This window comes from Metopolophium dirhodum, chromosome 1 (assembly GCF_019925205.1).
Source record: "Metopolophium dirhodum isolate CAU chromosome 1, ASM1992520v1, whole genome shotgun sequence".
Lineage (NCBI taxonomy): Eukaryota > Metazoa > Arthropoda > Insecta > Hemiptera > Aphididae > Metopolophium > Metopolophium dirhodum.
In genome coordinates this window covers 42,577,586-42,604,518 of record NC_083560.1, presented here as the reverse complement: position 1 = coordinate 42,604,518, position 26,933 = coordinate 42,577,586, and the positions used below count along the sequence as shown (strand labels likewise).

General features: G+C 29.5%; 2 long non-coding RNA genes across 4 annotated transcripts; both read left to right on the top strand.

Annotated features, from left to right (window-relative positions):
* Positions 1-7,158: 7,158 nt before the first annotated feature.
* Positions 7,159-11,369, top strand: LOC132936097 (uncharacterized). Of its 2 annotated transcripts, none has more exons than XR_009663392.1 (4): positions 7,159-9,108; positions 9,512-9,665; positions 9,722-9,835; positions 10,839-11,369. It is a non-coding gene; the product is annotated as an uncharacterized LOC132936097 (long non-coding RNA). The 2 variants fall into 2 exon arrangements; XR_009663393.1 differs by having other exon boundaries at positions 7,159-9,117.
* Positions 11,370-18,037: 6,668 nt separating this feature from the next.
* Positions 18,038-21,368, top strand: LOC132936572 (uncharacterized). 2 transcript variants are annotated; one of them, XR_009663483.1, is made up of 4 exons: positions 18,038-19,107; positions 19,511-19,664; positions 19,721-19,834; positions 20,838-21,368. It is a non-coding gene; the product is annotated as an uncharacterized LOC132936572 (long non-coding RNA). The 2 variants fall into 2 exon arrangements; XR_009663484.1 differs by having other exon boundaries at positions 18,038-19,116.
* Positions 21,369-26,933: the final 5,565 nt, after the last annotated feature.

Here is a 26,933-nt window from a genome sequence, read left to right as displayed (position 1 = left end):
TGATTGAAAATACGAGGTAACCACTTTGATGTTAATGTTGAGATATTTTCAATCGATTACCGATAGCCAATAATCGCTTCCAGCATTCCAAAACTAAAAGCGGTTATCGGTTTTCGGTTCTAAAACTTACGGTTTTTACCGGTTTTTGTTACAAACCGGTTACCGGTTTTAAGCCCTGATTTTAACTATAAATACTGTTATGCTTACAATAAATAACAATACAAATTATTTATAGAAAATGTGATTTAAAATCAAATAAGTAAGTTGTATGTATGCGTTATGAAACTGCTTAATGAACAACGAAAAATTAATAAATATACTTTGTAATGTTTTGCTAAAATTGTTCATTGAAATAATGACCCAGGACTATATTTTTATTTTATGAGAAATCTTTTATAATGTTGTCTAAATTATATGACATCAGTTGCCTTACACATACTCACCCCCCCCCCCCCCCCATGTAACTATTACAGTGGTTCGTGTTGAACTTTCTGAATATCGGACACCTATGAATTTCAGCGTTCGATAGTGTCCAGTATCTAGAGGTTTCACTGTACAAAGTTATTACAGATGACACTGTTATATTATATTTATGTATACCTATTTGACGTCTAATATTCACCAATTGTATACCACTGAAATTGCTGTGCGAATGTCATGTTCGCAAGAAACTAAATCGTTATATCGTATAGTCACTACAGTGCAGTTCATCACCGCGAGGGTAGTACAATACCACTTGGGACCCGACCGTCGATTCCAAAGTCCGAGTATAAAATATATACCTATATTCTGCCCAGCCGGTTTAGATGATATTTATTGAACAAGTCCCAGGCACAGTAGATACCTATCACCTATATATACGTAAACGTAAACGTAACTGTTTTAGGCCAATTGAAATACGCACAGAGAAAAAAAAAGAAAAGTATTACTGTCATTGAATTTTGACAATTTCGTGCTAAATACCAAACCCTCACGAAATTTTGTTTCATTTGAGTTTATTGTTTGGCGTTACAATAATATTTATGTTTAAAATAACTCTTCCTTTTTAAAAATATTTATCATTATTTCTTATAAGTATAAAAAATGTATCTTTTTATTCTAGATTTGCTGCGAATGCTTAGAATGCTTATATTTTGTATATTTGTATTATGTTCAATACAATTATAAAAACTGATTATCAATGACTGTCTGTTTACCTGTGCCAATTTATCGTACATCGTTTGCCCATCAGTGGCCAATTATCGTTTTCGAATTGTCTGTTTACCTACAATAAGTATGAGCATCAACATACTGAACGATAGAAAGGCATAAAAAATAATCGTTGGTTGAAAATGCAATGACTGTCATAATACTCATAATTCACATATTATAATAAATAGATACATACAATCAAAAATAAATTGGAATAATTTAATTTAATATTATAGTTATAATTATATAAATATATTATATAGGTACCTACCTAGTCATATAGATAATGAATAATTTAAGATTTTTTAGTTTAAAAAATAATAAATATACATAGGCCCAATGTTTTGATAAATATTAGCGTTTAAAGTTAAAATTTCGACGAAATTCATCAAAATCAAATTATTTTAACATTTTATAATTTTTTAAACTACAAAATCACATTTTTACTCCAAAAAACAAATATTTACGTCATACATACGGTTTGAGAAAAAATGTATTAAAAATAAATTGTGTTCATTTCAATTAGGTACATTATAGCCATAATAGCTATAATACAAATATACCTAAATTATATATAATTTGAGTAAAAATTAATTAAAAATAAATTAATACATTAATGAACCTTTTTTTTATTGTTAAATAATATTAATTTGAAAATGATGTACGACATTTTGACGTAAGCTAAACGGTCGTTGCGCAAACGATGCGTAATTCAAGCATCGAACTATACGTATATTTCTTACAAAAAAACGTTAAAATTAACAATAGCGACGCGCAAATGACTACCAGTAAAAAAGGGCACCTCTGGAAAAAAATTGGGAACCACTGTACTATTATGTTTATAAATGGGTGGTTTCTCACGATCGATTCAGTAGGGTGTGGTTCGGCGTCACTACGCAACAGACCCGACATCATTCCCCTTCCCCCTCTCCTACCCACCTGACACATCGCACCCCTCGTCGGCACGACCCTTGAACAGATAACGACTGGGACCCCTAGGAGGGAGTCATGGCATCATCTAATAAATAATCCGGCGCTGTACCTACACACACACACACACGCACACACACGCACACACACACACACACACACACACACACACAAACAAAATATATACAAACATGCTCACCCCACCCTACACACTAGCACTCACAGGATTTGCTCGGCGAACCTCCCCACATATACATTAACCAGGTCGGTCGGTGGGTAGTGGAGCACGAAATATTTCGGTTACCGGGCACGTTACGGAATATCATTGTTTGTTCCCGGCCCACACAACTTTAAAGCAAGTACTTATTTTTGGTATGATGAAATATTCTGGAACAAAATACAAAGAAAAAGTGTTTTAATACTCCTGTTAAAATGTATCTGAAAAATATTTGAAATACCAAAAAAGTAATTAAATAAAAGTATTCAAATAGGTACGTAACAAGACTGTGTATGGACGAAGACGATTTAGATAACAATATTTTTCCAAACATTTATACCTTCAATTTGTTCACCATCATCAACACTGATAACGTATGAGTAGAAACATTGTAAAAATATAATGTATTGATATATTAGAGTGAAAGAAGTATATTTAGAACAGTATTTGTATGTAAATACTTTCTAAGTATTTATACCTACTTGTTCTTGAATACTTACTGACAAAAATACTTGAAATATACTATTTAAATATAAATAAAAAGTATCTTGTTATGAAATTGATTAACGCTGTCTTATAAAAGATATTTTCTAAAAGTATTCAAGTAAGTACAGATAGGTAACTATTTTGAAAAGTAGGAGTATAAAATACGTATTTGAATACTTAGAAAAAAAATATTCAAGTAAAAATTCAGATACTTAAAAAATATAAATATACGTAACAAAACTCAAAATTGAAGTTAAAAGTTCGAGTTAACATTTGTCAAATTTTTTTTCAGAAACTTTCCAATTATCTAAAATCTTTAATATGTAGGTATGACACAAGGACATACAATTTGATGTACAACTAAATGTAATTTGTAGTTAACATAATTTATTGAGTTATTTTATATATATTTGGACAAATATTAGTATTTTAAGAAAAAGTATTAATAGTATTAATAGTTTAAACCAACTACCTATTTTATACTAATGTGTACTAATGTTAAACCAACCGAACTTTTAACTTCAACTTCGACTTTTTTTTAAATAGTATATTGGAAAATTGTTAGAAGAGCAAGACCTATATTTCACGGAGCGCTAACGTCTTGCGTTTTTTTAGGTAAAAAGGTAAAACAGGCGCAATCATGCTGATTCTTTGAACGAAATTGTATTCGTTTTTTGCATGTAAAAAGATAGAAAGAGTGAAATCATGTTACACCCATAGACCTTATACTAATAGACGCTGCATATAAAGACGTAGGGGCAGACTGGGAATACAAATTGGCACCGGGGAAACAGAGAATTCGGCCCAATATTATGCCAATAATAAAATATTTCTATGTTATCGGCACAAATGTATTCAAACAGTCCCTATTTATCACCCACCCGCCACCGTAGTCAGTACACCCCCTGTAAGGACGGTGGGATTGGGTAGTGTGGTCCTTGACAATTTGCGTTATGTACGGTGATATAGATATATATTATATTATATACAGCTATAATACACAGTTTATTGTATCATCTACTACGCATGTGGTACTACACCCTTGCTCCGTCTATTAGTATAAGGTATATGGTTACACCCGCGTACACAGCCTGTAGCAAGCAGTGTAGTCATTTAATCGTGCGAATCTATCGGTGAGTTTTACATTTGATTTCATTTTTGATTTTTTTTTGTGCAATAACGTTTTTTATAAACGTTTTCAAAACCGCATTCCATCATAGGTATAATATAGTAAAATATATAATTGTATTATGTATCTTTGGTTCCGACATCCAATCGTGAGGTAGGACACAGCGATTGTTATTCTCATCAGTCGTGGAATTTGGTTTTCAAAATATGGCCAGACTGTACAATCGACCAAGCGTATCCAACACCCAGACGCTCCACCGATGGTGCCTTTTATTCCGTAGTTGTTAGTATATCGTGCAACATGTTTGGTGATCGTGAATCTTGACAGAATAATTTTTTTGTAGAAAACACATGTATCGGACTTTTGGAGACCGGAATACAGGCGTCGTACACATTCCGAAATCCAGTGATCCGTATAAGTAATGCTTTTTGATCTCTAGTTAAATTTTCATTTTCAATAGAATTTTTTTTTATACTACTCAAAGTAATGATGTCAATTCTGGAAGTAATGAATTTTTACCAATAGAACAAAATATTTTAAGGTAAATTAATGAGAATTGTACTAACCAAAAAATTAGCTTATTATGATAAAAGCGATAACATACAATCAGTTTTTTTTCAGAGAGAAACATATTGAAAATACTGTTTATAAATAATTTTGAAGCACCAAGACGGTCAGGTAGAAAAATTATATTCAAACAGTCATTGAAACAGATGTAGTACCAGTGTCAAACAATTACTAAGGTAATAATAATATAAAAGAGTTATAGTCAGATGTCTTTTGAGTTCCTAAAATGTATTAACAATATTTTTAAGGTCACCACAGTAGCAGATTATTTATAAAATACTGTTAAAGTACAAATAAGTTGAATCTGTTTTAAATAAGTAGGTACTTCTTGGTTTAATGATACTTATAACTTATACCTAATTTATAAGTATGATATTGTCGGTATATATGCCCCGATTAATCTAGAAGTGTTTCCATTTTGAATAGGGTTTTGGGGCGTCTAATAATCGCAGCATTGAATTTATATTAATATTTTGTGTTTCGTAAATAGTAAAAAATCAATATTGTTTAGTAAATAATAAGATAATCAAGTTGATTGACGGTCAAAATATATATTAAAATTATTTTTTTAGCTTGATTATATATATTAATGAAGACTACGTTCATTGTTCTTGTGTCTGTCACAACAATTTGTGCTGTCGCACCATATAATTTTTTTGTTTACTAATTACAAATTATTTTATTTTATTTATTTAGGTTTTGGAACATTATTCTTCTTTACCAGCCTACATAACTAATACTGATGAAGAGGAGGCTGAACCACCATTTTTGCACCACCAATAGTAATTTTTATAATCATTCATAAATATTGTTTTTAAATAATTTTTGATGTCTGTTCATTAAAGTTATTATTGCTTATTTTGTAGGAATGTGTAAATGAAGAAGTAAAATCAATAGCACCATATTCTTTGCCGGTACTAATTAATGCTGTGTGTTCGGCCTCTATTGATGTTCATGTATTGAGAACATACGAATGTCGATTCAAAAGCACAAAATGCTATAATGCTGATGTACAGTCGTCAACAATGAAATGTATGTACTAATAATGTACTAGATATGTAAAACGTTCTTACTAAAGTTAATTTTAACTTGTGATTTAAATCAAATATTACAATTAAATAGGTACTGTAGTTTAATAATTTTTCAGATTATATAGATAAGTTTTCTACATCTAATACTAAACTGTCATTAGATGATTTTTTCAATAAAGCCTAATATTATTTGGAATATTTTGATCAATAAAAATCTAAATTTTCAAACCAGTCGCTTATTAATTATAACTTAAAAATATTTAAAGCTTAGATGAGCGAAGTAGTGGACCAACATTGTACAGAGTATAATTGTACCACTTCCATTCACTTAAGATTTAAATACTTATCAGTGATAAGTTATCACTTATAAAATACTCGCCAAAAATTCAATCTAAGTTCTGCTTTAAAATATAGAACTAAAAATGTACCTATGTTGTCATTAATAAAGTAAACAATTTAAAAAATGATAATGATAAAAAAATAGTAAATACTTAATATACTTTTTTAGAAATCTTGATTCACTACCCACCCTTGACTGCCAGACCATATTTGAATATCTTCTGAACTATCTTCAAAATAACCTATACATTTTTATAGATAAATCCAGACTTACCAGAACATTTTTCTATATTATCTATTTTTTCTAAAAGATTTTCCAACTCATTCTTTGTTGTAACAGGCTTATAATATTTGAACTTTTTTCCATATATTTGTATAACTGGCACAAGGCTATTATAAAAATGAAGTTTTTTCACTGTTTCTTCAAAAAAAAAATCATTGACTAAAAACTTTCGCATTTGTGCACTAACATGTGGACTATTCCGAAAGAAACAAGGAAGTTCAACTGTTTTAGAAATTTCAAAAATGAATCCGTGATTTTCCTTATTAAATTCTTTAGTATTGCCATCATTAATTATCTTACATTGTGAAACATTTGTTTTATTATCTGAATTGAAATCATGGGTATCTGACTTTCATTCTAATGAAACACATTTTGTAATTAATGGTCTCTTTACTTCTGAGAATTTTGATGAGTTCGATTTATTTATGAGAGAGATAGGTTTTAAAAATGTAATTTGATTGTCAATTAATTCTTGACAAATAACAGAATTAGACGAATATTTGTCCTGCATTTTTAATGTTGAAGTTGCTTCTTGTTTTACTGTAACAATCTTTGCTGTGATCCGTATTATACTCAGAACTACTTGAGTTGAACCAAAGAATATGTGTTAAACTAACATATGAACAACTATGCTTTGTAGACGAGGAGAGGTTATATTTGATTTTCGTTGTAATGTAATAGACATAGGACTTTTAGCAGGCCTTTTGAAAATAAATATTACTTTTATTACTTTGGAATTCTCAATTGGTTCCAAACTAATGATCAACGAACTTTTTGTTGATAAATATTTTTTAGTTTTTACTATTAAGGATTTGCTATTGAAAATATCATCAATTGAAGTGAAAGTATTAAATGTAGGATATTTATCTGTATTATCTGAAATATAATTGATTTATAGTATTTGATTGTAATATTGGATTTAAATCACAAGTTAAAATTTATTTTAGTAAGAATATTTTTCATTGTTACGTAGAACATTGTTAATTCGTTCTGTTGACGAGTGTTCATTAGCTTAAATATATTTTGTGCTTATTAATCCATCTTCATGTGTGCTCAATACAGGAACATCATTAAATGCTGACTGCACAGTATAAATACCATTTAATGCTGTGTGGTCGTCAACAAAATTGAACCAATTGATATGTCTGAATTAATAGAAGCAATAGTCAATTTACTTTCAAAAACGTTTGCTACAAGTTCTATGTCTATAACATTACAACAAAAACTCAAACATTACCTCTCCTCTACTACATAGTATTGTTCTACATAAATTAGTTTAACACGTAATCTTCTGTCCAACTCAAGTTGTTGTGTGTATAATATGGAAGCTATATCACAGCAAAGATTGTTACAGTAAAACACGGAGCAACTTCAACATCACACATGCAAGACAAATTATCATCTAATTCAGTTATCCATCAAGAATTCATTGACAATCAACTTACATTATTAAAACCTATCCCTCCCACAAATTAATCAAACTCATCCGAATTCTCAGAAGTAAAGAGACCATTAATTACAAAATGTATTTCATTAGAATGAAAGTCAGATACCCATGATTTCAATTCAGATAATAATACAAATGCTTCGCAATGTAAGATAATTAATGATGGCAATACTAAATAATTTAAAAAGGAAGATAACGGATTCGTTTATGAAATGTCTAATACTGTTGAACTTCCTCGGTTTTTTTGGAATAGTCTACAACTTAGTGCACACAATGCGACAGCTTTTAGTCAATAATTTTTTTTTGAAGAAACAGTGTAAAAACTTCATTTTTATAATAGCCTTGTGCCAGTTATACAAATATATGGAAAAAAGTTCAAATATAATAAGCCTGTTACAACAAAGAATGAGTTGGAAAATCTTTTAGAAAAAATAGATAATATTGAAAAATGTTCTGGTTTGGTTTTATCTATAAAAAATGTATAGGTTATTTTGAAGATAGTTCAGAAGATATTTATACCTTTATTACTTGGGTATCATCATGGACCAGAGGTTTACGTTTGCCAAACACATGGAAATTGTCACCAAATAACCCTCCTGCCCAGCGGCCGCACTGGCTAGGCTCATGGCCAACGTTAGAGATCCATGCCAGTGAAATCGGAGACTGTTGTGTTCAGTAGTCGAGAGCCAGGTGTTGTACCTGTTTGGATAAATCGAGTGGTTGTCTCGGGCAGGACAAGGTCTATACTGATAATACCGCAGAAGACAGCAGTCCTTAGGGTCATCTCAGCGTACCGTACAGTTTCCGACGAGGCATCGCTATTTCTGACTGTCATGCCACCGGCCGACCTCCTAAGCCTGGAGAGGTTGAAAATTAGGGCTTGCCTGCACGCTCTTATCCTTCCCGGAGATTCACCTGATCTGTCCAAGTATTCTGTCAGAAGGAACGCAAGACGACGGTTGTCCAAGTATATGTCACGTCATTCCTGTTGTCGGAAGTGGATAGGAAGAACGATACCGAAGATGCAACTGACATATCACATGACCCGGGAATGGCTGCTTCCAGCACTACCTGCACCAGATGGGTAGGGCTGCCAGTGCATGGTGTAATCACTATGGCAGCAAAGCCAACACTTCCGAATACACATTGTGGCGCACCTCAAGCCGCTTACTGACCTCTGAGTCTTTCAACTAAAACTGTGTGGTCTTGATTTAGAGGGTCTACCCTCTGACTAGGAACAAAAGATGACAGTCCTCACGGACGCTGAAGAATTTCCGGGTGTTCTACGCGATGTTGGAAAAAATCCTGACTGCAAAGAATGGCAAGGCAGACGGCCGAGAGGAGGTGACACGATCCTTCCGCTAAGCGTCTGACGACTCCCCTCCCACCAAGGAGTACGAGTCAAAAGAGTGGTGTACTTATGCCGGCTCGCAAACAGGCAGTCAGAATGGAACGTCAAGGACGGAGGGCTAAGGCTTAAGATTTGAAGTAAATATGGTACATTTACATTGGTTAATTCTTGATTAAACATAGAATTTATTATACTCTTAGACGTCATGTGGAACATAGTTATGTATTTTTAATTCTTTTTTTGTTAACTTATATAAATTTCAAACTATTTTTAACTTATAATAAATTATAAATAAAGAAATATAAGGAAATATCTTTAAATGACTATATTTTAGTAAACTAAATTTAAAAAGCTCATTTTTCTATTAAATGTTTTCTTATTATTTCATTATTTTAAAAATAATATTACTTAATTTAATTAAAATTGTATTTAAATTTATGATTGACACAATGCACAATGCACATTAAGGTAGATTTCTTAATATTTTTTTTTATTAAAAAATGTACTCTAATAAATCAAATTGACCTTAACCTGTTTCAGTAAAAGTTCACTGAAAGTAAATATTATGCAAAATCTATATTGCGTCATCTAAATCAATAATAGGTGCATTGCACTTTCAATAACTGGAAGCCTGCTCGTCGTTTCATTTATTTCTCGGGACCACATTGCCACAGTCAATGCATCATTAGCTAATGTAAATATAATCACAATTTAAAAACATTCTTCATATATATCATAGAATATTTTTAGTTTTTAGATTCTTTCAATATTCCTAGACCTGGTGGAATTTGATGATCAATCTAAAAGTGAATTGCTTCTTCTCAAGGGAAACATTGAAAGGCTGTTGAAAATTAATAGAAGTTTGTAAGTATACAATAACTTATAAGTAGGGCCCTGATTTCAATATAAAGTACATTATTTTTTGGGTGCTCTAGAGCCTATCATAATATGCGTTACAAGTATATAATTTATTAAATGTAACAAAGGTCACACTTTACGTTTTCATTTTTAGAGCTTCTTTTTATTACCTTTTTTTAGTAGTCTAAATCATTTTTAGTGCATATTATTCATACATTGTACGAATCCATACTGTTAATTTTGAAATACAAAATATTTTTTTTTTTCATGATATTTATTTTATTAGTAAAAGTGTAAAAGTGCTATACTTAAGACAAATTTGAACTTTAACTTAGTATATCATCATAATAAATAAATAATAAATAGTCAAAAAACACGCTAATACAAGAAGTTCTAAATCCTAATTATACCTAATACACTTTAATATTTTCTGTACTGTGTTTATTTAATGTTAAACATTGTTCTTGTGTTTTAAATTAAATATTTTTAGTAAGCAAAGATTAATGGTTGTTGGAGACTAAAGTTATATTGGGTTGATATACAACAGTATTAATTTATTTAAGTGTTAAACGAGCCCGGCACAATCATAAAAATTAGATAGTAATAACAGTTGTTCATGAATAATAAATTGAAAACAAAGACAAACAATGTACAAAAAATCTAAAATACATATACAAGTATACAAGTATACAATTATATGATGTTTCTTTTTCTTTTTAAATTCTTACAATAATGTTATCTTCTTAAAATTACCTTCAAAGTTTAGTGTCATGATAAAACAGAACACCAACTAATTTTACAAAAAGTGTTTTGCTCTTTAGATTATTCAAATACCATAAAAAAACAATTTTACATTGAAGCGTTTTATGTATGATGGGTGATCTGAGAGATAAAACCATTATTGCTCTGATATCCTCTTAATAATGTAATTTCAACATGTCCTTGAACTTAAACTATATATCAATATATTCCTTATAAGTCATAATGTATTTATATTATTTGTTCACAGTATTAACATGTGTCTATCAATATGTGATGAATAGAATTCAAGATGGCAACCAAATTGGCTGTAATACATTCACTCTGAAAAGTGGAATATTCTTTTACTTCCAATTATGTTTATAGCAATTTAATGCTAGACATAGTTTATCGGGAACATATTTGAGACATTGTAATCATCCTGATCCTATAGCAATTCTATACCAAGGAGAACCATTTTTATGTGCTAACTTTGTTCAATTTAAATGCCAATTAGCCACAGCCTTGGCACATTAGCTGTGGGATTAAAGTTTGTTTGCCAAGGCTGAGGTATTTAGACTGTTCCAAGTTGACTTATAAAAACAACAGACCTTGTCACATCAGAGTTGTCACTATTTCAGAACAATAAGATTATATGAAATATAACCCCAAAAATAGATGGGTATTGAGATAAAATTATAACGTGATTTAACCAACTAATGAATAAAAATGTTGTTTGCAGTAATTAGATTTTTAAATTAAAATTGATCTGTTTATTTTTTTTTTATTTGTCATATTTTAACAGCTCTTAAATAAATGATTTTTGTATTTATAATAATCTTGTATTGTGTTTTAATTTATAGTTGTTAAAATAAATTAGTGCATTTTCATTGTACGTATGTGATATCAAATATGTACGAGTATCTACCTATTTTTGCAAATTTTTTGTTTATAAATTTAAAAAAGGTAGACGATTAATTGGCCACTGCTCTACTGTGGGCCTGCTCAATAGGTGTGGAGTGAGTCACTGTAATTTATGTGTTATATTTAAATTCTTATTGTAAAAAAAAAAACGATTTTAGCAGGGACAATCTATCTGCCAATATCGTGTAAATGAAATTGTTTTTTTATGTACAATTAATGTTTAAAATGCATGCACACCTGCACCGAAAGCTTAGTTTTTGATGATGTTTGAAGCGTTAGAAAGTGCATGACGCTTAAAATAATTAAAACTAAATCGTTTCATTCACAAAATACAAAACAATCGGACACATCTTCTGGATTTAAATATATCGTTCCATTGAGTGATTTAACCAATTATTTTGATTAGAAGCAAAATACTGTGTATTTTATGTACAAGCCACTTTTAATGTGACATAATAGTGCCAAGGTATATGTAATCTTTGAGTCATTTCAACTAGATAGGAACGAACAAAGAATTGACAAGCGCACACCATCGTACCTCAACGAGTTAACAGTGCCGTTCTAATTAACTTTAGAGAGTGTCATTAACTAGAAAATACGAGGGTAAGGCGTATGGTTGGTTTACCGCGTATTGTCTAATAAGGGTGATACCACAGAGTGGCGCCCAACGGGGTTCTTATTCACGGGCGGAGACATTTTTTTTTTGTGCGTGTGCTCTGGTACCTCAACTTTGGTACGTTTATTTTTTCAAAGTGTTTATGAACGAGAAGTATAAGAGTTTTTACGTGTGGTCTGTGAAAAATTCCCTTGGCACACCAATTTTTTTTGTACAAGTGAAGTGCGACAATTGTGTACGTTTCGGGTAGTAAAACCCGGAGCAAGTTTAGTGTTTTTACCTATTAAAGTAAAATATACTTTTTGTGTGTTTTGGGTGCAGTAGTAACCCAGAACCAGTCTTGTAAAGTATTTGAATACTTGTATTAAAATACTTTTTGAAGTATTTTCAACAAAATGTAAATACTTGTATTTAAATACTATAAACTTAGTAAAAATAATTATCTTTGAATTTTTTACAAATATTAAATTTGATTACAATATGTATAATTTTGTTTTCATTGAAACTTTTTATTAAAACCACGACGATCTGAGTACCTCCCTCCGCCTTCACTAGTACTAGGTCTTGAAGTTCGTTCATGTTCACAATACGAAATTTTAACAGTGATGGAATATAATTAAAGAATTTCATTAATTTGTTGTTTTTTTTAGTATAAATTAAGATAACACGACGGTTCCAAACACGATTATAGATAGTACTATCTTTAATCACGGTTAAGACACTGCGGTTTTTTTATTCTCATCAGTCGTGGACTTTGGTTTTCGAAATATGGCCAGACTGTAGGGGGTCAATCGACCAAGCGTCCATCGCGACAACGCACAAGCGAAGGCGTCTTTTATTTCGTAGTTGTTTGTGTTTCGTGCATCAATTTTATTATGGTGAAAATGTATTAAATAATTTGTTTGTAGAAAACACAAGTATCGGACTAGAGAGCCTATATAAGAAGGGCTCTTATATAGGCTCTCTATATCGGACTATTGGAGACCGGATTACAGGCGTCGTATAAGTCCCGAAACCCAGTGATCCTTATAATCAAAGATGCGATGAAAATGGTTTTCCTTACAAGTAAATATGCTTCTTGATCTCTAGTTAAATTTTCATTTTCAATAGTATTTTTAAATTCCTACAGTAATTGCTGATGTCAATATCCAAACAGTCATTGAAACAGATGTATTACCAGTGTTAAACAACTACTAAGGTAATAATAATATAAAAGAGTTATAGCTAGTCGGATGTCTTTTGAGTTCCTAAAATGTATCAACAATATTTACAGTAGCAGCTTAATTATAAAATATTCTTTATGTACAAAGAAGTTGCAACTATTTTAAATACCTAAGTACTATACCTAATTTTATAAGGTATGTTTACTGTTGGTATATGCCCCTGGTTTAGCCAGAAGTGTATCCATTTTGGTAAAGGATTTTGGGCGTCCAAATATCGCGTAGCAATGAATTACAGTAATTTATGTTAACAATTTTGTGTTTGGATTAATAGGTTAAAAAATCAAATATTGTTTAATAAATGATAAGAATAATCAAGCCGATTGACAGTCAAATTATATTAGTATATTTATTTTTTTTATTTTGATTATATCTATTATTGATGACTACGTGTTCATTGTTCTTCTGTCTTTCACAACAACTTTTGTTTTCGATCCATATAATTCGTTTTGTTTACTTATTACAATTTATAAACATTGAATTTAATTTTATACCTAAGCATAAAAGTTCATACTGAATAACATAAATTAACAAATGATAAAGATATGATATTTAACAGTCGCAGGATTCATGGAGGAGGCTATTGGTGCTTGGGCACATTCTGGTATTAAAGGCACCAATAGAGATAATATCTTTATATTATAAATTACATAATCTAAAATAGATTATAGCTATAGTGAAATTTTATGTTTTTGAGCCCCCATGTTAAAATATTCCTGGATTGGCCTGATATTAAAAACAATTGATATTTATTTAAGCAATAGAATTTACATTTATTCAATAACTAGAGTTATTAAAAACTTAATACTAAATAAATATTATCTCCTAAAATGTTTATTATAAGTATGGACAGAAGCAACAGTTACTATACTTATATTCTAAACAAAATTTTATAAACGTTGAGCTGATCATAAACAGTGATAAGTGAGTAGAGTTTATCATTTTTTTTTTTTTTATAATTATGCAGAATAATCTTAATAAAATCATTAGAAGAATTGTTTATTTTTAAAAATCATTAATTCATCACTAAAAATATCATCTATTCTTCTTTTGATGTCTATTTGATTAATTATTTTAAAAAGATCTTTTGAGAAGTAGGTCCTATACTATTTATGCTTGGCAGCGTTTAGTTTCCACATTATTAAAAAAAAATTATTAAAAAGTAAACGATGCTGAGCAAAAGTTTTACTTGGAATAATGTTAAATGAAGCAACTGCTTTTGATATTCTTATAGCTATATTATAAGTATTATAGTTTTACAAAATATAAAAAATGTATAAATACCTATATAATATAATATAAATCACTTAACTTATAATGTAATGATAAATATTTAAAAATATAACATTATACATTAATTTTTAAATTCTGAGCAAATCGATGAATCTATTAGTCTTACAATAATTTCATTTTTTCTTTTTAATATTTAATTTTTTGTGTCTGTTGTCACCTTTGGGACAGTAAAAATGATTCAAATTTCAACTTCAGTATCTTGTTCTGTGTGGAATTGAATCTAGTTGGTGCATTCGGGAGGTTGAAATTCCTAGTAATTTTCAAAACTGCCGAGGAAAACAAAAAATTAAATTAAGGAAAGCGTGATAATGACTTTGGTTTTTGGTGTAAACTAAAAAAATAATTGTGATACATGAAATATTCTCTGAATGTTTATATTAGTATTTTCCATACACCTTACAATTTTAAAATGAGCAAATTATTTTGAGTTAGAAGGAAAGGATTTTCTTTTTAAATCTAAGATTTGAATATTTAATACAAAATTTCTCATGAATTTGTCTAATTTTCAAGTTCTTTGACCTTACTTTTAGCATTAAATTATATATATTATATATACATAAATAAATTTTATTTTAATTTATTTTCTTTATTTAGCTTTTGGAACATTATTCTTCTTTACCAGCCTACATAACTAATACTGATGAAGAGGAGGTTGAACCACCATTTTTGCACCACCAATAGTAATTTTTATAATCATTCATAAATATTGTTTTAAAATAATTTTTGATGTCTGTTCATTAAAGTTATTATTGCTTATTTTGTAGGAATGTGTAAATGAAGAAGTAAAATCAATAGCACCATATTCTTTGCCGGTACTAATTAATGCTGTGTGTTCGGCCTCTATTGATGTTCATGTATTGAGAACATATGAATGTCGATTCAAAAGCACAAAATGCTATAATGCTGATGTACAGTCGTCAACAATGAAATGTATGTACTAATAATGTACTAGATATGTAAAACGTTCTTACTAAAGTTAATTTTAACTTGTGATTTAAATCAAATATTACAATTAAATAGGTACTGTAGTTTAATAATTTTTCAGATTATATAGATAAGTTTTCTACATCTAATACTAAACTGTCATTAGATGATTTTTTCAATAAAGCCTAATATTATTTGGAATATTTTGATCAATAAAAATCTAAATTTTCAAACCAGTCGCTTATTAATTATAACTTAAAAATATTTAAAGCTTAGATGAGCGAAGTAGTGGACCAACATTGTACAGAGTATAATTGTACCACTTCCATTCACTTAAGATTTAAATACTTATCAGTGATAAGTTATCACTTATAAAATACTCGCCAAAAATTCAATCTAAGTTCTGCTTTAAAATATAGAACTAAAAATGTACCTATGTTGTCATTAATAAAGTAAACAATTTAAAAAATGATAATGATAAAAAAATAGTAAATACTTAATATACTTTTTTAGAAATCTTGATTCACTACCCACCCTTGACTGCCAGACCATATTTGAATATCTTCTGAACTATCTTCAAAATAACCTATACATTTTTATAGATAAATCCAAACTTACCAGAACATTTTTCTATATTATCTATTTTTTCTAAAAGATTTTCCAACTCATTCTTTGTTGTAACAGGCTTATAATATTTGAACTTTTTTCCATATATTTGTATAACTGGCACAAGGCTATTATAAAAATGAAGTTTTTTCACTGTTTCTTCAAAAAAAAAATCATTGACTAAAAGCTTTCGCATTTGTGCACTAACATGTGGACTATTCCGAAAGAAACAAGGAAGTTCAACTGTTTTAGAAATTTCAAAAATGAATCCGTGATTTTCCTTATTAAATTCTTTAGTATTGCCATCATTAATTATCTTACATTGTGAAACATTTGTTTTATTATCTGAATTGAAATCATGGGTATCTGACTTTCATTCTAATGAAACACATTTTGTAATTAATGGTCTCTTTACTTCTGAGAATTTTGATGAGTTCGATTTATTTATGAGAGAGATAGGTTTTAAAAATGTAATTTGATTGTCAATTAATTCTTGACAAATAACAGAATTAGACGAATATTTGTCCTGCATTTTTAATGTTGAAGTTGCTTCTTGTTTTACTGTAACAATCTTTGCTGTGATCCGTATTATACTCAGAACTACTTGAGTTGAACCAAAGAATATGTGTTAAACTAACATATGAACAACTATGCTTTGTAGACGAGGAGAGGTTATATTTGATTTTCGTTGTAATGTAATAGACATAGGACTTTTAGCAGGCCTTTTGAAAATAAATATTACTTTTATTACTTTGGAATTCTCAATTGGTTCCAAACTAATGATCAACGAACTTTTTGTTGATAAATATTTTTTAGTTTTTACTATTAAGGATTTGCTATTGAAAATATCATCAATTGAAGTGAAAGTATTAAATGTAGGATATTTATCTGTATTATCTGAAAGATAATTGATTTATAGTATTTGATTGTAATATTGGATTTAAATCACAAGTTAAAATTTATTTTAGTAAGAATATTTTTCATTGTTACGTAGAACATTGTTAATTCGTTCTGTTGACGAGTGTTCATTAGCTTAAATATATTTTGTGCTTATTAATCCATCTTCATGTGTGCTCAATACAGGAACATCATTAAATGCTGACTGCACAGTATAAATACCATTTAATGCTGTGTGGTCGTCAACAAAATTGAACCAATTGATATGTCTGAATTAATAGAAGCAATAGTCAATTTACTTTCAAAAACGTTTGCTACAAGTTCTATGTCTATAACATTACAACAAAAACTCAAACATTACCTCTCCTCTACTACATAGTATTGTTCTACATAAATTAGTTTAACACGTAATCTTCTGTCCAACTCAAGTTGTTGTGTGTATAATATGGAAGCTATATCACAGCAAAGATTGTTACAGTAAAACACGGAGCAACTTCAACATCACACATGCAAGACAAATTATCATCTAATTCAGTTATCCATCAAGAATTCATTGACAATCAACTTACATTATTAAAACCTATCCCTCCCACAAATTAATCAAACTCATCCGAATTCTCAGAAGTAAAGAGACCATTAATTACAAAATGTATTTCATTAGAATGAAAGTCAGATACCCATGATTTCAATTCAGATAATAATACAAATGCTTCGCAATGTAAGATAATTAATGATGGCAATACTAAATAATTTAAAAAGGAAGATAACGGATTCGTTTATGAAATGTCTAATACTGTTGAACTTCCTCGGTTTTTTTGGAATAGTCTACAACTTAGTGCACACAATGCGACAGCTTTTAGTCAATAATTTTTTTTTGAAGAAACAGTGTTAAAAACTTCATTTTTATAATAGCCTTGTGCCAGTTATACAAATATATGGAAAAAAGTTCAAATATAATAAGCCTGTTACAACAAAGAATGAGTTGGAAAATCTTTTAGAAAAAATAGATAATATTGAAAAATGTTCTGGTTTGGTTTTATCTATAAAAAATGTATAGGTTATTTTGAAGATAGTTCAGAAGATATTTATACCTTTATTACTTGGGTATCATCATGGACCAGAGGTTTACGTTTGCCAAACACATGGAAATTGTCACCAAATAACCCTCCTGCCCAGCGGCCGCACTGGCTAGGCTCATGGCCAACGTTAGAGATCCATGCCAGTGAAATCGGAGACTGTTGTGTTCAGTAGTCGAGAGCCAGGTGTTGTACCTGTTTGGATAAATCGAGTGGTTGTCTCGGGCAGGACAAGGTCTATACTGATAATACCGCAGAAGACAGCAGTCCTTAGGGTCATCTCAGCGTACCGTACAGTTTCCGACGAGGCATCGCTATTTCTGACTGTCATGCCACCGGCCGACCTCCTAAGCCTGGAGAGGTTGAAAATTAGGGCTTGCCTGCACGCTCTTATCCTTCCCGGAGATTCACCTGATCTGTCCAAGTATTCTGTCAGAAGGAACGCAAGACGACGGTTGTCCAAGTATATGTCACGTCATTCCTGTTGTCGGAAGTGGATAGGAAGAACGATACCGAAGATGCAACTGACATATCACATGACCCGGGAATGGCTGCTTCCAGCACTACCTGCACCAGATGGGTAGGGCTGCCAGTGCATGGTGTAATCACTATGGCAGCAAAGCCAACACTTCCGAATACACATTGTGGCGCACCTCAAGCCGCTTACTGACCTCTGAGTCTTTCAACTAAAACTGTGTGGTCTTGATTTAGAGGGTCTACCCTCTGACTAGGAACAAAAGATGACAGTCCTCACGGACGCTGAAGAATTTCCGGGTGTTCTACGCGATGTTGGAAAAAATCCTGACTGCAAAGAATGGCAAGGCAGACGGCCGAGAGGAGGTGACACGATCCTTCCGCTAAGCGTCTGACGACTCCCCTCCCACCAAGGAGTACGAGTCAAAAGAGTGGTGTACTTATGCCGGCTCGCAAACAGGCAGTCAGAATGGAACGTCAAGGACGGAGGGCTAAGGCTTAAGATTTGAAGTAAATATGGTACATTTACATTGGTTAATTCTTGATTAAACATAGAATTTATTATACTCTTAGACGTCATGTGGAACATAGTTATGTATTTTTAATTCTTTTTTTGTTAACTTATATAAATTTCAAACTATTTTTAACTTATAATAAATTATAAATAAAGAAATATAAGGAAATATCTTTAAATGACTATATTTTAGTAAACTAAATTTAAAAAGCTCATTTTTCTATTAAATGTTTTCTTATTATTTCATTATTTTAAAAATAATATTACTTAATTTAATTAAAATTGTATTTAAATTTATGATTGACACAATGCACAATGCACATTAAGGTAGATTTCTTAATATTTTTTTTTATTAAAAAATGTACTCTAATAAATCAAATTGACCTTAACCTGTTTCAGTAAAAGTTCACTGAAAGTAAATATTATGCAAAATCTATATTGCGTCATCTAAATCAATAATAGGTGCATTGCACTTTCAATAACTGGAAGCCTGCTCGTCGTTTCATTTATTTCTCGGGACCACATTGCCACAGTCAATGCATCATTAGCTAATGTAAATGTAGTTACAATTTAAAAACATTCTTCATATATATCATAGAATATTTTTAGTTTTTAGATTCTTTCAATATTCCTAGACCTGGTGGAATTTGATGATCAATCTAAAAGTGAATTGCTTCTTCTCAAGGGAAACATTGAAAGGCTGTTGAAAATTAATAGAAGTTTGTAAGTATACAATAACTTATAAGTAGGGCCCTGATTTCAATATAAAGTACATTATTTTTTGGGTGCTCTAGAGCCTATCATAATATGCGTTACAAGTATATAATTTATTAAATGTAACAAAGGTCACACTTTACGTTTTCATTTTTAGAGCTTCTTTTTATTACCTTTTTTTAGTAGTCTAAATCATTTTTAGTGCATATTATTCATACATTGTACGAATCCATACTGTTAATTTTGAAATACAAAATATTTTTTTTTTTCATGATATTTATTTTATTAGTAAAAGTGTAAAAGTGCTATACTTAAGACAAATTTGAACTTTAACTTAGTATATCATCATAATAAATAAATAATAAATAGTCAAAAAACACGCTAATACAAGAAGTTCTAAATCCTAATTATACCTAATACACTTTAATATTTTCTGTACTGTGTTTATTTAATGTTAAACATTGTTCTTGTGTTTTAAATTAAATATTTTTAGTAAGCAAAGATTAATGGTTGTTGGAGACTAAAGTTATATTGGGTTGATATACAACAGTATTAATTTATTTAAGTGTTAAACGAGCCCGGCACAATCATAAAAATTAGATAATAATAACAGTTGTTCATGAATAATAAATTGAAAACAAAGACAAACAATGTACAAAAAATCTAAAATACATATACAAGTATACAAGTATACAATTATATGATGTTTCTTTTTCTTTTTAAATTCTTACAATAATGTTATCTTCTTAAAATTACCTTCAAAGTTTAGTGTCATGATAAAACAGAACACCAACTAATTTTACAAAAAGTGTTTTGCTCTTTAGATTATTCAAATACCATAAAAAAACAATTTTACATTGAAGCGTTTTATGTATGATGGGTGATCTGAGAGATAAAACCATTATTGCTCTGATATCCTCTTAATAATGTAATTTCAACATGTCCTTGAACTTAAACTATATATCAATATATTCCTTATAAGTCATAATGTATTTATATTATTTGTTCACAGTATTAACATGTGTCTATCAATATGTGATGAATAGAATTCAAGATGGCAACCAAATTGGCTGTAATACATTCACTCTGAAAAGTGGAATATTCTTTTACTTCCAATTATGTTTATAGCAATTTAATGCTAGACATAGTTTATCGGGAACATATTTGAGACATTGTAATCATCCTGATCCTATAGCAATTCTATACCAAGGAGAACCATTTTTATGTGCTAACTTTGTTCAATTTAAATGCCAATTAGCCACAGCCTTGGCACATTAGCTGTGGGATTAAAGTTTGTTTGCCAAGGCTGAGGTATTTAGACTGTTCCAAGTTGACTTATAAAAACAACAGACCTTGTCACATCAGAGTTGTCACTATTTCAGAACAATAAGATTATATGAAATATAACCCCAAAAATAGATGGGTATTGAGATAAAATTATAACGTGATTTAACCAACTAATGAATAAAAATGTTGTTTGCAGTAATTAGATTTTTAAATTAAAATTGATCTGTTTATTTTTTTTTTATTTGTCATATTTTAACAGCTCTTAAATAAATGATTTTTGTATTTATAATAATCTTGTATTGTGTTTTAATTTATAGTTGTTAAAATAAATTAGTGCATTTTCATTGTACGTATGTGATATCAAATATGTACGAGTATCTACCTATTTTTGCAAATTTTTTGTTTATAAATTTAAAAAAGGTAGACGATTAATTGGCCACTGCTCTACTGTGGGCCTGCTCAATAGGTGTGGAGTGAGTCACTGTAATTTATGTGTTATATTTAAATTCTTATTGTAAAAAAAAAAACGATTTTAGCAGGGACAATCTATCTGCCAATATCGTGTAAATGAAATTGTTTTTTTATGTACAATTAATGTTTAAAATGCATGCACACCTGCACCGAAAGCTTAGTTTTTGATGATGTTTGAAGCGTTAGAAAGTGCATGACGCTTAAAATAATTAAAACTAAATCGTTTCATTCACAAAATACAAAACAATCGGACACATCTTCTGGATTTAAATATATCGTTCCATTGAGTGATTTAACCAATTATTTTGATTAGAAGCAAAATACTGTGTATTTTATGTACAAGCCACTTTTAATGTGACATAATAGTGCCAAGGTATATGTAATCTTTGAGTCATTTCAACTAGATAGGAACGAACAAAGAATTGACAAGCGCACACCATCGTACCTCAACGAGTTAACAGTGCCGTTCTAATTAACTTTAGAGAGTGTCATTAACTAGAAAATACGAGGGTAAGGCGTATGGTTGGTTTACCGCGTATTGTCTAATAAGGGTGATACCACAGAGTGGCGCCCAACGGGGTTCTTATTCACGGGCGGAGACATTTTTTTTTTGTGCGTGTGCTCTGGTACCTCAACTTTGGTACGTTTATTTTTTCAAAGTGTTTATGAACGAGAAGTATAAGAGTTTTTACGTGTGGTCTGTGAAAAATTCCCTTGGCACACCAATTTTTTTTGTACAAGTGAAGTGCGACAATTGTGTACGTTTCGGGTAGTAAAACCCGGAGCAAGTTTAGTGTTTTTACCTATTAAAGTAAAATATACTTTTTGTGTGTTTTGGGTGCAGTAGTAACCCAGAACCAGTCTTGTAAAGTATTTGAATACTTGTATTAAAATACTTTTTGAAGTATTTTCAACAAAATGTAAATACTTGTATTTAAATACTATAAACTTAGTAAAAATAATTATCTTTGAATTTTTTACAAATATTAAATTTGATTACAATATGTATAATTTTGTTTTCATTGAAACTTTTTATTAAAACCACGACGATCTGAGTACCTCCCTCCGCCTTCACTAGTACTAGGTCTTGAAGTTCGTTCATGTTCACAATACGAAATTTTAACAGTGATGGAATATAATTAAAGAATTTCATTAATTTGTTGTTTTTTTTAGTATAAATTAAGATAACACGACGGTTCCAAACACGATTATAGATAGTACTATCTTTAATCACGGTTAAGACACTGCGGTTTTTATTCTCATCAGTCGTGGACTTTGGTTTTCGAAATATGGCCAGACTGTAGGGGGTCAATCGACCAAGCGTCCATCGCGACAACGCACAAGCGAAGGCGTCTTTTATTTCGTAGTTGTTTGTGTTTCGTGCATCAATTTTATTATGGTGAAAATGTATTAAATAATTTGTTTGTAGAAAACACAAGTATCGGACTAGAGAGCCTATATAAGAAGGGCTCTTATATAGGCTCTCTATATCGGACTATTGGAGACCGGATTACAGGCGTCGTATAAGTCCCGAAACCCAGTGATCCTTATAATCAAAGATGCGATGAAAATGGTTTTCCTTACAAGTAAATATGCTTCTTGATCTCTAGTTAAATTTTCATTTTCAATAGTATTTTTAAATTTCTACAGTAATTGCTGATGTCAATATCCAAACAGTCATTGAAACAGATGTATTACCAGTGTTAAACAACTACTAAGGTAATAATAATATAAAAGAGTTATAGCTAGTCGGATGTCTTTTGAGTTCCTAAAATGTATCAACAATATTTACAGTAGCAGCTTAATTATAAAATATTCTTTATGTACAAAGAAGTTGCTACTATTTTAAATACCTAAGTAGGTAATTCAAAGTTTAATTATGCTTATAACTTATACCTAATTTATAAGTATGTTACTGTTGGTATATGCCCTGGTTTATCCAGAAGTGTATCCATTTTGTAAAGGATTTTGGGGCGTCCAAATATCGCAGCAATGAATTACAGTAATTTATGTTAACATTTTGTGTTTGGTTAATAGTAAAAAATCAATATTGTTTAATAAATGATAAGATAATCAAGCCGATTGACAGTCACAATATATTAGTATATTATTTTTTTATTTTGATTATATCTATTATTGATGACTACGTTCATTGTTCTTCTGTCTTTCACAACAACTTTTGTTTTCGATCCATATAATTGTTTTGTTTACTTATTACAATTTATAACATTGAATTTAATTTTATACCTAAGCATAAAAGTTCATACTGAATAACATAAATTAACAAAATGATAAAGATATGATATTTAACAGTCGCAGATTCATGGAGGAGGCTATTGGTGCTTGGGCACATTCTGGTATTAAAGGCACCAATAAAATAAATTTATATTATAAATTACATAATCTAAAATAGATTATAGCTATAGTGAAATTTTATGTTTTTGAGCCTCCATGTTAAAATATTCTGGATTGGCCTGATATTAAACATTATATTTATTTAAGCAATAGAATTTACATTTATTCAATACTAGAGTTATTAAAAACTTAATACTAAATAAATATTACTCCTAAAATGTTTATTATAAGTATGGACAGAAGCAACAGTACTATACTTATATCTAAACAAAATTTTATAAACGTTGAGCTGATCATAAACAAGTATAAGTGAGTAGAGTTTATCATTTTTTTTTTTTTTTTTATAATTATGCAGAATAATCTTAATAAAATCATTAGAAGAATTGTTTATTTTAAAAATCATTAATTCATCACTAAAAATATCATCTATTCTTCTTTTTGATGTCTATTTGATTAATTATTTTAAAAGATCTTTTGAGAAGTAGGTCCTATACTATTTTATGCTTGGCAGCGTTTAGTTTCCACATTATTAAAAAAAAATTATTAAAAAGTAAACGATGCTGAGCAAAAGTTTTACTTGAATAATGTTAAATGAAGCAACTGCTTTTGATATTCTTATAGCTATATTATAAGTATTATAGTTTTACAAAATATAAAAAATGTATAATACCTATATAATATAATATAAATCACTTAACTTATAATGTAATGATAAATATTTAAAAATATAACATTATAATTAATTTTTAAATTCTGAGCAAATCGATGAATCTATTAGTCTTACAATAATTTCATTTTTCTTTTTAATATTTAATTTTTTGTGTCTGTTGTCACCTTTGGGACAGTAAAAATGATTCAAATTTCAACTTCAGTATCTTGTTCTGTGTGGAATTGAATCTAGTTGGTGCATTCGGGAGGTTGAAATTCCTAGTAATTTTCAAAACTACCGAGGAAAACAAAAAATTAAATTAAGGAAAGCGTGATAATGACTTTGGTTTTTGGTGTAAACTAAAAAAATAATTGTGATACATGAAATATTCTCTGAATGTTTATATTAGTATTTTCCATACACCTTACAATTTTAAAATGAGCAAATTATTTTGAGTTAGAAGGAAAGGATTTTCTTTTTAAATCTAAGATTTGAATATTTAATACAAAGTTTCTCATGAATTTGTCTAATTTTCAAGTTCTTTGACCTTACTTTTAGCATTAAATTATATATATTATATATACATAAATAAATTTTATTTTAATTTATTTTCTTTATTTAGCTTTTGGAACATTATTCTTCTTTACCAGCCTACATAACTAATACTGATGAAGAGGAGGTTGAACCACCATTTTTGCACCACCAATAGTAATTTTTATAATCATTCATAAATATTGTTTTAAAATAATTTTTGATGTCTGTTCATTAAAGTTATTATTGCTTATTTTGTAGGAATGTGTAAATGAAGAAGTAAAATCAATAGCACCATATTCTTTGCCGGTACTAATTAATGCTGTGTGTTCGGCCTCTATTGATGTTCATGTATTGAGAACATATGAATGTCGATTCAAAAGCACAAAATGCTATAATGCTGATGTACAGTCGTCAACAATGAAATGTATGTACTAATAATGTACTAGATATGTAAAACGTTCTTACTAAAGTTAATTTTAACTTGTGATTTAAATCAAATATTACAATTAAATAGGTACTGTAGTTTAATAATTTTTCAGATTATATAGATAAGTTTTCTACATCTAATACTAAACTGTCATTAGATGATTTTTTCAATAAAGCCTAATATTATTTGGAATATTTTGATCAATAAAAATCTAAATTTTCAAACCAGTCGCTTATTAATTATAACTTAAAAATATTTAAAGCTTAGATGAGCGAAGTAGTGGACCAACATTGTACAGAGTATAATTGTACCACTTCCATTCACTTAAGATTTAAATACTTATCAGTGATAAGTTATCACTTATAAAATACTCGCCAAAAATTCAATCTAAGTTCTGCTTTAAAATATAGAACTAAAAATGTACCTATGTTGTCATTAATAAAGTAAACAATTTAAAAAATAATAATGATAAAAAAATAGTAAATACTTAATATACTTTTTTAGAAATCTTGATTCACTACCCACCCTTGACTGCCAGACCATATTTGAATATCTTCTGAACTATCTTCAAAATAACCTATACATTTTTATAGATAAATCCAAACTTACCAGAACATTTTTCTATATTATCTATTTTTTCTAAAAGATTTTCCAACTCATTCTTTGTTGTAACAGGCTTATAATATTTGAACTTTTTTCCATATATTTGTATAACTGGCACAAGGCTATTATAAAAATGAAGTTTTTTCACTGTTTCTTCAAAAAAAAAATCATTGACTAAAAGCTTTCGCATTTGTGCACTAACATGTGGACTATTCCGAAAGAAACAAGGAAGTTCAACTGTTTTAGAAATTTCAAAAATGAATCCGTGATTTTCCTTATTAAATTCTTTAGTATTGCCATCATTAATTATCTTACATTGTGAAACATTTGTTTTATTATCTGAATTGAAATCATGGGTATCTGACTTTCATTCTAATGAAACACATTTTGTAATTAATGGTCTCTTTACTTCTGAGAATTTTGATGAGTTCGATTTATTTATGAGAGAGATAGGTTTTAAAAATGTAATTTGATTGTCAATTAATTCTTGACAAATAACAGAATTAGACGAATATTTGTCCTGCATTTTTAATGTTGAAGTTGCTTCTTGTTTTACTGTAACAATCTTTGCTGTGATCCGTATTATACTCAGAACTACTTGAGTTGAACCAAAGAATATGTGTTAAACTAACATATGAACAACTATGCTTTGTAGACGAGGAGAGGTTATATTTGATTTTCGTTGTAATGTAATAGACATAGGACTTTTAGCAGGCCTTTTGAAAATAAATATTACTTTTATTACTTTGGAATTCTCAATTGGTTCCAAACTAATGATCAAC